General features: G+C 43.5%; 1 long non-coding RNA gene across 2 annotated transcripts; it reads right to left on the bottom strand.

Annotated features, from left to right (window-relative positions):
• Positions 1 to 1,613: 1,613 nt before the first annotated feature.
• Positions 1,614 to 5,021, bottom strand: LOC135368243 (uncharacterized). Of its 2 annotated transcripts, none has more exons than XR_010414727.1 (3): positions 4,886 to 5,021; positions 3,883 to 4,232; positions 1,614 to 2,159 (listed from the first exon to the last, which is right to left on the bottom strand). It is a non-coding gene; the product is annotated as an uncharacterized LOC135368243 (long non-coding RNA). The 2 variants fall into 2 exon arrangements; XR_010414730.1 differs by having other exon boundaries at positions 3,883 to 4,226.
• Between the last annotated feature and the right edge of the window lie 6,717 nt (positions 5,022 to 11,738).

Below are 11,738 nucleotides of genomic sequence, written 5' to 3'. Positions count from 1 at the left end.
GGGCATGGTTGAAAGTTTTCAGAGCTACTCTGTGAATCAACCTTTCGGAAACGATAATTCCCTATCAGCACGCAGCCATGAACCCTACAGGTGCCCTGAAACGTTCTGTTTTGCACCTGTGCAGGAAAGTGAGGTAATCAGCTCCATTCAATCGCTGAACAATAGTAACAGCACGGACATATTTGACATGTAAATCGCACCTGTTAAACGCATTGCTGCTCATATAGCATCCGTATTATGCTACATCTTTAACCTGTGCATTTCGGCGGGAGACTTCTCACCTAGTATGCAGAGGGTTAGAGTATCTTTAGTTCACAAAGGTGACGCTTTATCAGATATGTCCAATTACCGTCCGATTTGCATATTGCCAGTCTTTTCCAAGGTACTTGGAAATGTTATTTATAATAGAGTTAGTTGCTTTCTAGATCGGAAGTGGATCCAGAACCTTGCGCAATATGGTTTTCGTAAATCACGATCCACTGAAATGACACTTTTAAAGATGGAGATGATAACAGAGAACACTGAAAATAAACTACTTAGTTTGGACATTTTTGTCGATTTTTTTCAAGGCCTTTGATTGTATAAATCATGCTGTCTTACTGCAGAAACGTTGGTACTTCGGGATCCGAGGCTTAGGCACAGCAATAGGGTACACTGCGTTGTCGTAAATTGCTTTAAATTTTCATTAAAACGTGTAACGTGTGGCGTTCCCCAAAGGAAGCCTGTTGGGTCCGCTCGTTTTTAATCTCGATGTGATTGAGATTCTCAATATGTGTCCTGACACGAGGTACGTTCTATATGCCGACGATATAATCATGTTTATCAGTGGAAAATACACTATGGAACTACCCGCAAAGGCAAACGCGTTGTGGAGGAGACGTGCAGAATGGTCCAGTAAAAACTGTCTTACATTAAATCCTAGCAAAAACCAATGCGGTCATATTTAGGCCCAGAAACCGCCGGCTGTCAGTACCAATCGACATACGTTGAACGGCGCTATTATTAAAATCATAGACACAGTCAAAATACTGTGCGTTTATTTGTCTGACACGTTATCATGGGATGCCCACATTCATCATGTTCACGGGGAAATATGCTCGGCCTTAGCTGTAACTATATTCTTTCGCCAGATGTTTTAGAATAATTGTACCAGGCAGGTACTGGATCCCAGCTGAATTACTCATTCGATAGTAGATGGGCAGGTTGGTACATGATCCTTCAATGCAGCGAAACAGGAACGAGGAGAATCACGAGAGACACGCTACACTTTCAACCAGGTTTATTACATTAAAAATAAAAGTGGAAGTTCTTCAGAGGCACGAACATGTGATATCCTGTTATTCAATGGCGGCGCTATCTACTGGGTTTCTAAGGCTGCGTTCCAATACCTCGCGCCCGCGAAGCCGCCTGGCTAAGCAGCTGAGTAGACTCCTTTGCTTGTCACTATTGGAACATGCTTGCCTAGCCGAGGCGCCTGTGGCGCCATCTCGTTGCTCACGCAAGAAATGCGTACGGCGCGAGCGCAGCAGGACTCTAATGCGCTAAGTTTGTAGGACATCGTGCATAAACTGTCACCTTCACAACTGAACATGTGTTGCAACTCTCTACGCAGGTCGAGAGGTAATATGCCTTTAATTGAACAAGGTGAACGACAATGAGGTACAAGTCACTCATGCAGTGATATATCCTGTATCATCTTGTTTTATCGGGTATGAAAATTTCAAATCGCGCACAAAGTGCTTCACACTGTTGTGGTTGTCCTCGAAGTTTGAGACGAAGAGATCATCGATGACGCACGCTGAATATGCCATGAGCAAGTAGAGCCATTGCGGCAAAAATAGCCGCAATGGCTGCGACGACAGTGAGGACGTCCTTTGTTGGCGTGATGATGACTTTAATGCCCAAGAGAAAGTAGAGCAGAAAACCAAGGCTGTAGTATTGTACTATCAGGACGAGTGGCAGTTCCTGGTGAACGTATCCCGTGTCTCGTTCGGCATGGCTGCCTGCTAAGGCGCCATTCATGAAGAAGATGAATCCCATGATTCCGTACATCATGGCTACGTGGAAGAGGGCAAATTGGCTGTTCCACTGGCAGTCATGGAACATGATGGATGTTACTATGGCCACCGAGCAGCCAATTTCCGTCAGACCCAGACGTCCTAAGATAGATTGTTACGATTGTTAAAATACGAGCTTTAGATATGTATCGATGCGGCGTCAACTGAAAGTATTGCTTGTTACAGTGAGATTTGTGGGGTTCGATGATGTTATACAACAATATGTTTCGTCGTTACTTATTATTATAAAAATTCTTTAAAGGATCTCTACGTTACGGCGGAAGCTCCGCCTGCTTCGAAACGAAATAGCTATAATTTTTTTTAGCAATTTGTCCTGAAGAAAGCGGAGCTTCCGCCGTAACGTAGACGCACTCCCTAACTTTTATATATTTTGAAGTTTTAAAAAAAACTTTTTTGTTACTTCCTCTCTACTTTCGTCTTCTGTCTCCCAATGATTTCAACTATATATATATATATATATGTTTGTAACTCAAACGTCGCCATGCCAGTACTGGACAGCTGTTTCAGCCTTGTTGGGCCTCAGAGGCCCAACAAGGCCGAAACAGCTGTCCAGTACTGGCATGGCGACGTTTGAGTTACAAACACATGCTATACGTGCAGCCAAAGAGCTCCGGCTATTTTTTTCATTTTATATATATATATATATATATATATATATATATGTATATTTTTTTTTCGATCTTGTTCTCAGGATGTGCAAGACGTTCTACAATAGTTTTGACGGGCGAGAACTACACGAATATTTGATATGGCGAACGAAGAAGCGTGCTTTGTGTGCTTCTTTGGGGAGCCATTTGGTGATCTTGTAACAATATTCTTGAACGGCGCACAAAGCAGGAATTGAAAGTTTTTTTTCTATGAATTTTCCTCTACGCCCATTTCGCAGAACCGCGCAAAGTATTAATACCGCGACACCGTGCCATATGTTGTTATAAATACACTACTGGTAGCTATGATAACGTCACCTGATTCTCGTCATGTAGGGCCACAACATGATCTTGTACCCTCGCCGCGCAACTAGGGAGTGGGGTCAGACGACTGGCGTGCACGTGCTGTCGTATCATTAGAGATATACGATGCTACTCGCGATGTTTGTAGACCAGAATCGACTAAAACGAACTTGGAACATACCCACTTGTTACTTTGAAAAATTAGCTAACGAACGAAATAATTCCTCAAAACGTTACCGGAGTAGAAGTAGCAAGTTAAGTTAAAAGTTACCGAAAAAGTACCTTAGTTACTTCGCATACTTACTATACCTAGTATACTTAGCTACTGTAACGAGTTACCCCAGCACTGCCTAATAATGATTCAGACAACGGGTGAGAACGCATACAATAAAAAGCGGAATGTGTGCTTTCCAGACGTATTCATCCAATCTTTCAGAACAGAAAAAAAATGGCGTCACCGTCGATCAATGTGGTGAAACATTTGAATCATGGCCCTCGATTGATGCTTTATTATCTACTCTTTCCTAACGAATTTACTCGTGTTTCGTGCAACCTTGGGGGCCTCCTGTGCACAACTGATTCGTAGGGAGGGGGGGGGGGGCTGCTGGGAGACAGAAGACTAACAGTAGCAGCGCCTTCTCCCTTTAATAAACCTGCAAAGTACATGTGTGAGCATGTGCATCCATGATTCTGGGGAAATTGTTTGAATCTGGCTGTTTCGAAGTAACTAATTCCTGAGGATTATCCTTTCGCATCCGATACCACCGTTGCCACCCACATCGAAGGAAAATCAAATCTCGGCGCGCACTCGTAAGCTATGCACGTGTCAACACGAATGACAGTGATGGGCTCACCCGAAGGACTTCTGTGGTAGTTGTGGTTAAAGACCAGCTTTTTCATCGATGAACTTTGGCGTACTCCTGACACTTTTTGTTTTGGTGGTGGTTGAGGGGCCTTTTGTACCGTTGGTGGAGAAGTCTTTCGAGGCGTTGGTTGAGTCGGTCGAAGGGACGGCGATGATTATGACGATGCCTTCGGTGGAGAGGATGCTGACAGTTTTATTTTTGACGAGGTGGAGTCCGCATTAGCAAGAGAGCTACCGTCGTTAACCGAACCCTAGTAGGCCGGCTTGATGGGCCCGGAGAGCTTCCTCTATTTCTTTAATGGTGGCGTCCCGCTCCTGTTCCTCAAGCACGGTCTTTAGCTAATATATGCGAACATAAAGCGTATCCATACATCACAAGAAATCGGGACGCACCGACAGACGTCCCAGTTTTGAGGGTTTTTTGCTTCTGTCCTTTTTTGAGTATGCATGCCTCACGATTTTTTATCATTGAAGTTTATAAGCTTGCCAGCACTCCAATCCCTTCTTTGATATCGTATATTTTCTATCATAACAATTACTCGAGCATGGCGGTAGTCGTAGCAACAAAGAATATTGAAGGTTGACGAATATAAGGTAGCTGGGACGTGCTGCATGTTATGGGCGTTCCGCATATTAAAGTTCCCTGCTTTCGACATACCAGTTGTGGTAGTATATCGCTCAACATCACACACCTTCGTTTCCATTCGGTTTTAGCAGCCAACACTAATGCGTTGGGTACCTTATAAGCATGGAACTAAGTACACCATCAGATATCAGATATCATGGAGAGGCTGACCTATGCGATATATGTCAGCGTGATCAAGGTGGAAACACCATCATAGCCTAAAATACTTGCCGCTAATAGGGTTGAGTACGGCGCTGGGTCCTAAAAACACCGCACAGGTACGCATGCCCTACCCTGACCGCAAGTTAGACTTCAATGTCGCCACAATATAGGGGACGGAACCAAACAGTGATTTGGGAATACTCACAAATTTTCAAGTATACTTGTACGCGGTTGCGCTTATCCTGCTGCAGTGGCGCAGCAAAGGCGAGAACTTCTTCGTCGCTTTCCAGTCAAATTCCAATTTCAAGAAGCTTCATCCTCGTCATTCATCAGTCAGGAGAACGGTGGACTCACCTGGTTCTGCTGGAAATGTGCTTGACCTATTCGCCAGCGACAAAATTACTTCAGCCGCTATTGTTGTCCTTTTTTCTTTTTCTTTTCATGCTGAGTACCCCATTAAAGCCCAGCTACGCTGGATTTTTAGTGCCATAGAATCGAACGATACCCACACTGTGTGTCTATTGGGGAGCAATAAATTTCTGCATGTAATATTATAAGGTTTGTGTCTAGTACTTTTGAACATGAAAGTGGAGTACTGCCCTCTTTTTTCATAATATGCCGAGATATGCAAGAAGAAATAAATCAGGAAATGACATCTTCCACCAGCACAGCCTTAGCAATTCTAAATGGAAATTATGCCACCTGTTACAGTTTGGCAAGCACTAACTAGCTGGCTTCAGAACTAGCGTTTGCATCGTAACACGCACTCTTCCTTAGTCCCTTTCCTCTTGAATATGTGCCAACTTGCCGAGATTACTGTCCTAATTCAGTTGCAATGTACTTGGCAAGAATTTTAAAGCAGAATTCCTAGTGGTTTACACTTTAATTATACTTAAAACGTGGTGCTCTGTGCTGTACTTCAAGTATCACTGACTCCAGGTACTTTGTACTTTATTTCATATAGAGTTTTGGTAACTTCGCCCATCTACTTTGTGTAAGACACACTCTCACAAAAAAGGTTCCGAGCGAAGATTTTGAACATTTGTCGTCCTCGAAAACTACGATGCACCTTTTCCACGGCAAACAGAGGTGCCTGAGCAGATTCAATAGCAATTGTAACCTAAGAGGGGTGCTATCATGCCAGTCAAGAAGGTTCTCAAACGAACCCGAGCGAAAAGGATGCATCTGCATGTTAGAGGGTTCCACAGTTTGCGATGCAACATGGCTGCTCGTCGGTTTCAATGCTAGTGAGGTGCTGATCAGAGGTGAGTATTCATTGGAGCTAGACGTCTACGTAATCTGACAACAAGCAACGTTTCGATTTTGGCCTTCATACACGACGAAATGCAAACCGAAACTCTTCGAGTGAGAACAATCCCGGATGTGGCAGCGTCGACGGACACAACGGCGTAGGGAAAGTTGGACGTCGTTCGTATTCCTGCTTGCTTCTCAGGTGAGTTACGGCTGTGAATACCCAGACTCGCTGTTACAACGGATGCGTTCTTATCATTTGCAGGGTGTTGCGCATGAGCAATCTGACGTGGAAATATCAAATCATGGAATCAGAGCGAAGTGTGACAGTGTGTAGTGAACTCTAATGCGGAAACCACCGCCGCAATGTTTGAAGGTATGTCATTTTTATATCCGCTTTCTTAAAGTGAATTGGAATTTTATGCGAGGGCTTGGGTGTGGATGTGTGGTGTGGATAGTGAATAGTGTGCAGGTTGTTAAGATGTAACGACCGAAATCGTGTACTAATCGCATCGATTTTTCATGTGGTATCGTGTGCCGTAGCGCACATGCTGATATCGAAGGAGATCGGTAATCACAAGGAAGTCACGTGCGTACATTTGTTACTGCTTGTACAGTGCCTCTTTGTACCTCAGAGATTGCTTTTGGTTATCAAAAGGTTATGTAACAAAACCTTATTTACTTAGAGCAGTGTTATGTGTTCGGGCGTTGATGTAAGATCGTAAAACAACTGAGCACAAAACTGCTGTGAAAAACGGGTACGTGCTCTTTTATAGTTTTTAATGAAGAAATAGAGCGTGTGCTTTTAAATCCAGTACATATTGTGTGTCGTGTACATAATCATACCGCAAACAAATTTTGGCGCTTAGCGTTACTTACCCAGCTGCTTAGTGCTGACGGTACACATTTTTGTACACACTTAATAGCTTGTTTCCGCACGACTTTTTTTCAGAGCCCAATAGCCACGATGGCCGTAAATTGTGGGAAGTGGCAAAAGGTCAGCGACAGTGCCTACTCCGTCCGCATCAATGGTGGAGCTTTTCTTCGGGACTAAGAAGAACCAGTGACGACTTCATGAACTACATTGCTGCTTTTTGTTTCATGTAAAGCGTCCTTGTAAGCACACATTTCAGCATTTCGAGTTTACATTTCTGAGCTTAAAGCCTAGCCAGTAAAACATCTTTGTGCACAGATTTCAAGTATAAAATAATATGCCATGGAAACGTGTGAGACGAGGTGACTGTGCATGTATGGTGCGATAACTAGGGCGTCAGAGCTCTCTCGCTTGAGCAACGTATCTGAAATTTGCCTCTAAAATTATTATACGTGATTTTTTTGCTATGTTGTAATCAGCTGTGAGGAATCAGATGGACCAACTGCAATACAAGCTTGGAATTTTTGTTCATGCAACACATCTAACCAAACGAAAATAAGGGTCCACGATAGCGAAACCCTGAGACGAATGACATACACGCACAGTGCTCAAATACAGCTGAAGGTTTTATTCTCACAAAAGATACTTAACCCACAGAGTCACAAAGTGAGTCACAACAGTAAAGTGACCACCTTCCTCAAGACCAGAAAAAAGGTGACTGAGGGCGGATCTCTGACACAATTTCCACAACCCAGTATGGAGAGCGTTTCCTTAAGAATCCTCTTCTCTCGGTTACCCTCATTGGTCATCACAACAGTATCCTTCCACAACGGACAGCTGCCCTTGCACATTTCCAAATGCTTCACAATTTTCGAACAATTATCATTAATTTTTACTTTCAATGAATGCTCGCTTATAGTTGGTCATTCAAGCATCGCTTTGGCTGCCAGTGCAACAAAAGCTGCATCCAAGAGCAATGTGATATGCACATTTGATTGGCGAAAACCTGTGTCAGCAATCCCTCAGTGACCTTCCCTGCAGCCGTTAGGAAGCTGATCACTTTCCCGTTGTGCTTCGCTTTCTGTCTCTGTGGTTTGAGTATGTTGTGTTTGAATAAACCCTTCAGCTGTGTTTCATATGTTGTTTGTGTATGTCCCGTCTTGTTCCTCGTCTTGGGGTTTCGCTATAATGGGTACTTATGACCAGCTCACTTGCTCCTTGCCATCAACAACAACTTTATTTTGAGATGGAAAGTGGGGAGGTGCGCCAGAGGCAAGGAGGACAAAAGTCGGTGTTCCTGTATCTTTTAGTAGTTTTGTCAGTGTTCAAGATAAATCATAGTCCAGGGTACAAACGTTGCATGACAACAGAGTTTTGCAGAATTTGTGAAATGCGTATTACATCATACATTACTTTATATCATAATTCATAACCAAACATTACATCATGTTTTTGATGCAGTCCATATCCAAACCCATACGAACTTCTTGCATTGCAGTGCGCTTCTATCTTGCCACAACATATTCACCATTGACTTCAGTTTGTTTGAGTTTCTCTGAGTGCATTGCCATTATCTTTGTCGGTACAGTTTAAATTACTTTTCCTTGTTCTCGGTGATTGGGGGATAAGACTGGTATGCTACTTGACAGTACTTTGACATATATCTGTGCACCTTGTAGCCTAATACATGTGTTAAGTCATCATTTTGTCATTATTTGTACACTGCAAAATGCTAGCACCTTGTTTCATCTACATTGGTGTTATGCCCTTTTTGTGTTTGTACATTGTGTTGTGTTTGCTGTAAGTTTTGCATACATGTGATACAGCTTATGACCTCAAGTCCTGTATCAGTACAATAAATATTCGGAAACAGCAAATATGTTTTGAACTCGTTCAGTATGACTTAACCATCACGGAGTCAGATCCGAGATAGTTCAGTGTGTAACCATTTCAGGGTCCTTTGAGTGTGTCCATAGGGAGCACCTTCTGAGTGTTCCAGGCTGCACATGGCTACCAGGTAAAACACAAACACTTTATGGGTTCAGTTGTGAAACACTAAATGGTTTAATGAAGGACACTTTAAAAGGGTCAAACGTGCACGAACCTTTTAAACGGTCATTCAGTGGGTTCAAGTTAGCACTCCCAATAGGTGCACCCTACGGAGAAGCCGCAAAAACCCTCAAAGGGTTCAGGTTGACTCCTTTTTTTCTTAGAGTGCAGTGAAAAGGGTAAGCCGTCACGTGACTAGACGGTCACAACCAGAGCCATAATATATATATTATGGCTACCATTGATGGTACACATTTAGGAGGAAGCATGCGCACCACCATAAAAAAGCTCCGGTCAACTTCTCCGCCCTCTCTTCTGGCAGTCTACATCTAACGAATAATCCCAGTTCACGTGAAGCCGAACGCAACGAACATTCAGACATCACACCGGCGTCAGCTATCACCTCTGCCCCGAATACATCGCTTCTATTTTATCATGCTTCCGCTCGAGTAAAGGCTAGAAAGCAATATAATACACATAACATAGAACGTCAGAAACACATATGCAAAGGTGCTCACATTTTTGTGCAGTTTTAAAGTACAAAAGCCAGACAGAACGCTACCTCGACCAACCTCGACGGTTGAAAACAGTCGATATTGCCGATGGCACTAGGTCATATAGGACAGTGAGAGTGTAAAGTGCAGTTTCCAAAGTCGAGGGAAAGCTGCGAAAACTCCTCAGTTTCGATACTCGGGGGAATTATTTTTGTACGAGTTGTTATACGTTTGGGAAAATAAGTTGCGCGAATGACTTCGTCAATATTTGTAATTATCGTAAATTGCAGTTTCCAGTGTAACAATGCATTGTGCATGTACTCCGGCGCCTATATGTCCGGTGTCTCTGTACCCCAGCAGACGCTCGCATTAACACACTGTGCCAGTCTGATGCGCACACAAGTCATACTGAGAGGCACCAGAATCGTTCTGAAAACCACCAATGTCCCACAAATGTCCAGGAGATATATCGCCATGGATATTTGGATATTCACTGGAGTTTCGTGTGGATACAAGTTACATCCACTGGATATCCACAGCAGTAGCACTCTCACCCTGGTCTCCTCGTGGTCTATTTAAGGTGATGATGATTCATGTTTTATTGGCGCAGCGGTAACAACGACCATAATGGGTCTATTTAAGGAATTTCGCGGACATCTGGGCGTGTGCTGGACATGTTAGCATCCTAGCTAGCATTTTAGTGTATGTTCGCTTATTCATAGGAGATATATCAAAACGCATTATTTGTCACTCTATATTATTGCTACGTTTACGGCAGTACAAGATCCATTCAACTATTATAGTACATCAGCACTGTGTAACCACCATATAATGATGTACCCCGCCGCGCCGGGAGGGCCGCCTCACTTGGCCACTGGGCCGTAGAGGAGAACCCTTGGATTCCTCTGTTAGGGAACTGTACGGAGCATATACTGAAATGCAACTTTTTGGGGGCACGTTCAGTAAGTATAGTGGGGCGTAAAATATTTGTAACGGCGACGTGGGTAGATGCATGTTCGCAATTCCAGTGCACCTGCATCGAGTCAAGGTACACCGAACAACGTTCCTGACATCTTTACCTGACAAATACTGTGTTTTTAATCCAGCTTATGGTCTCGAATGTGATTACCTGCTCAGCAGAGCTGTAAAGCCAACACGTTTCCTCTGTCGCTTGAAGAACCCTAACTAAATACAGTCAGCAGCACGCTAACGTTCAGCCTATATCTGACGCTCACACACACGATATCCTCTCCTAGTACTATCGGAACATTACTACTGAATTGAAAGAACAAGATTTCATAGACGTCTCGCACATCCGCATGTTTCTAGACTACATCGTGGTGACGTCTCTGAGACTTTTAATGAGTGCTCACATCTTGGACTCTTGGATGTTCTACAAACGTCCCTGGGAACTGAGAACTGCTTTGTACATAAGAATCCAAATATCCGGAGCGCAATATTCTGTAGATTTACCTAGGACATCTGTTGTTTAGTGGGCCAAATGTGCAAGTGTCGCTCTGGGATATGCTATACATATCTTATGGATGTTTGGGTATCAGGACGTTCGCGACCATGCAGGGATGTCCCAGGGATATTAATGGTTTGATGGGAAGCCACTCTGATGCTCGGCCAGTAAACCATATATGCCCAGGCGATGTTCGGGTGATATCCCGATCTAGATATTTGGAGATCCCAGGGACTAGCTCAGACAGCCCATAGATGTTGCATGTACGTCCTGGCGACTCTAGTTTGTTTCGCTTACGAGGATGCGTCATCGCAATTCTCATACGTGCATCTGCGTCGAGTCAAAGTGTACCAAACATCATTCCAGGCATCCATTCCTGTGAACTGCTGTGTTTTTAATTAGGGTTATCTTCTCTATAATGTCATTACCTGCTGAGTGGATCTGCGAAGCCAATGTGTTTCTTCTGTTGCTCGGTGACTGCTACGTAAATACGTTACTGTTACTGATTTGTTACAAGCTTTTACTTGTTCACCCTATATCTCACGCTCAGACAAGTTATTTTTGCATGTCGCCAGCACCATGGAAAAGTTGCAATTTAGTTGACATCCGAAACAAGATGTTATAGAAGTCCCATATTCGTGACGTACAGCGGCACAGGCCAAGCATGTTAAGCGGTGTGTCAGCCCATAAGGACGAAACGAAGCAAAAAAAGGCACGGGGACTATTCCACGTCACGCGAGAAATGTGTCGGCTCTCTGTGGGTGCTTTTTTCGACTGTTTTTATAAATTTCATTTTATAAATTTGCGCAGATATAGTGCACCACAGAAAGAAAATATTTTGCATCGTGACTCCTGATGTACAGCTTGACACATGAGGCAGGACCTTGAGCCATGTTAAACGTAACTTCATTCCTCCTTTAGTAGG

Source organism: Ornithodoros turicata, chromosome 1 (assembly GCF_037126465.1).
Source record: "Ornithodoros turicata isolate Travis chromosome 1, ASM3712646v1, whole genome shotgun sequence".
NCBI lineage: Eukaryota > Metazoa > Arthropoda > Arachnida > Ixodida > Argasidae > Ornithodoros > Ornithodoros turicata.
The sequence above is the reverse complement of the archived record's forward strand: the minus strand, read 5'-3'. Positions and strand labels throughout refer to the sequence as shown.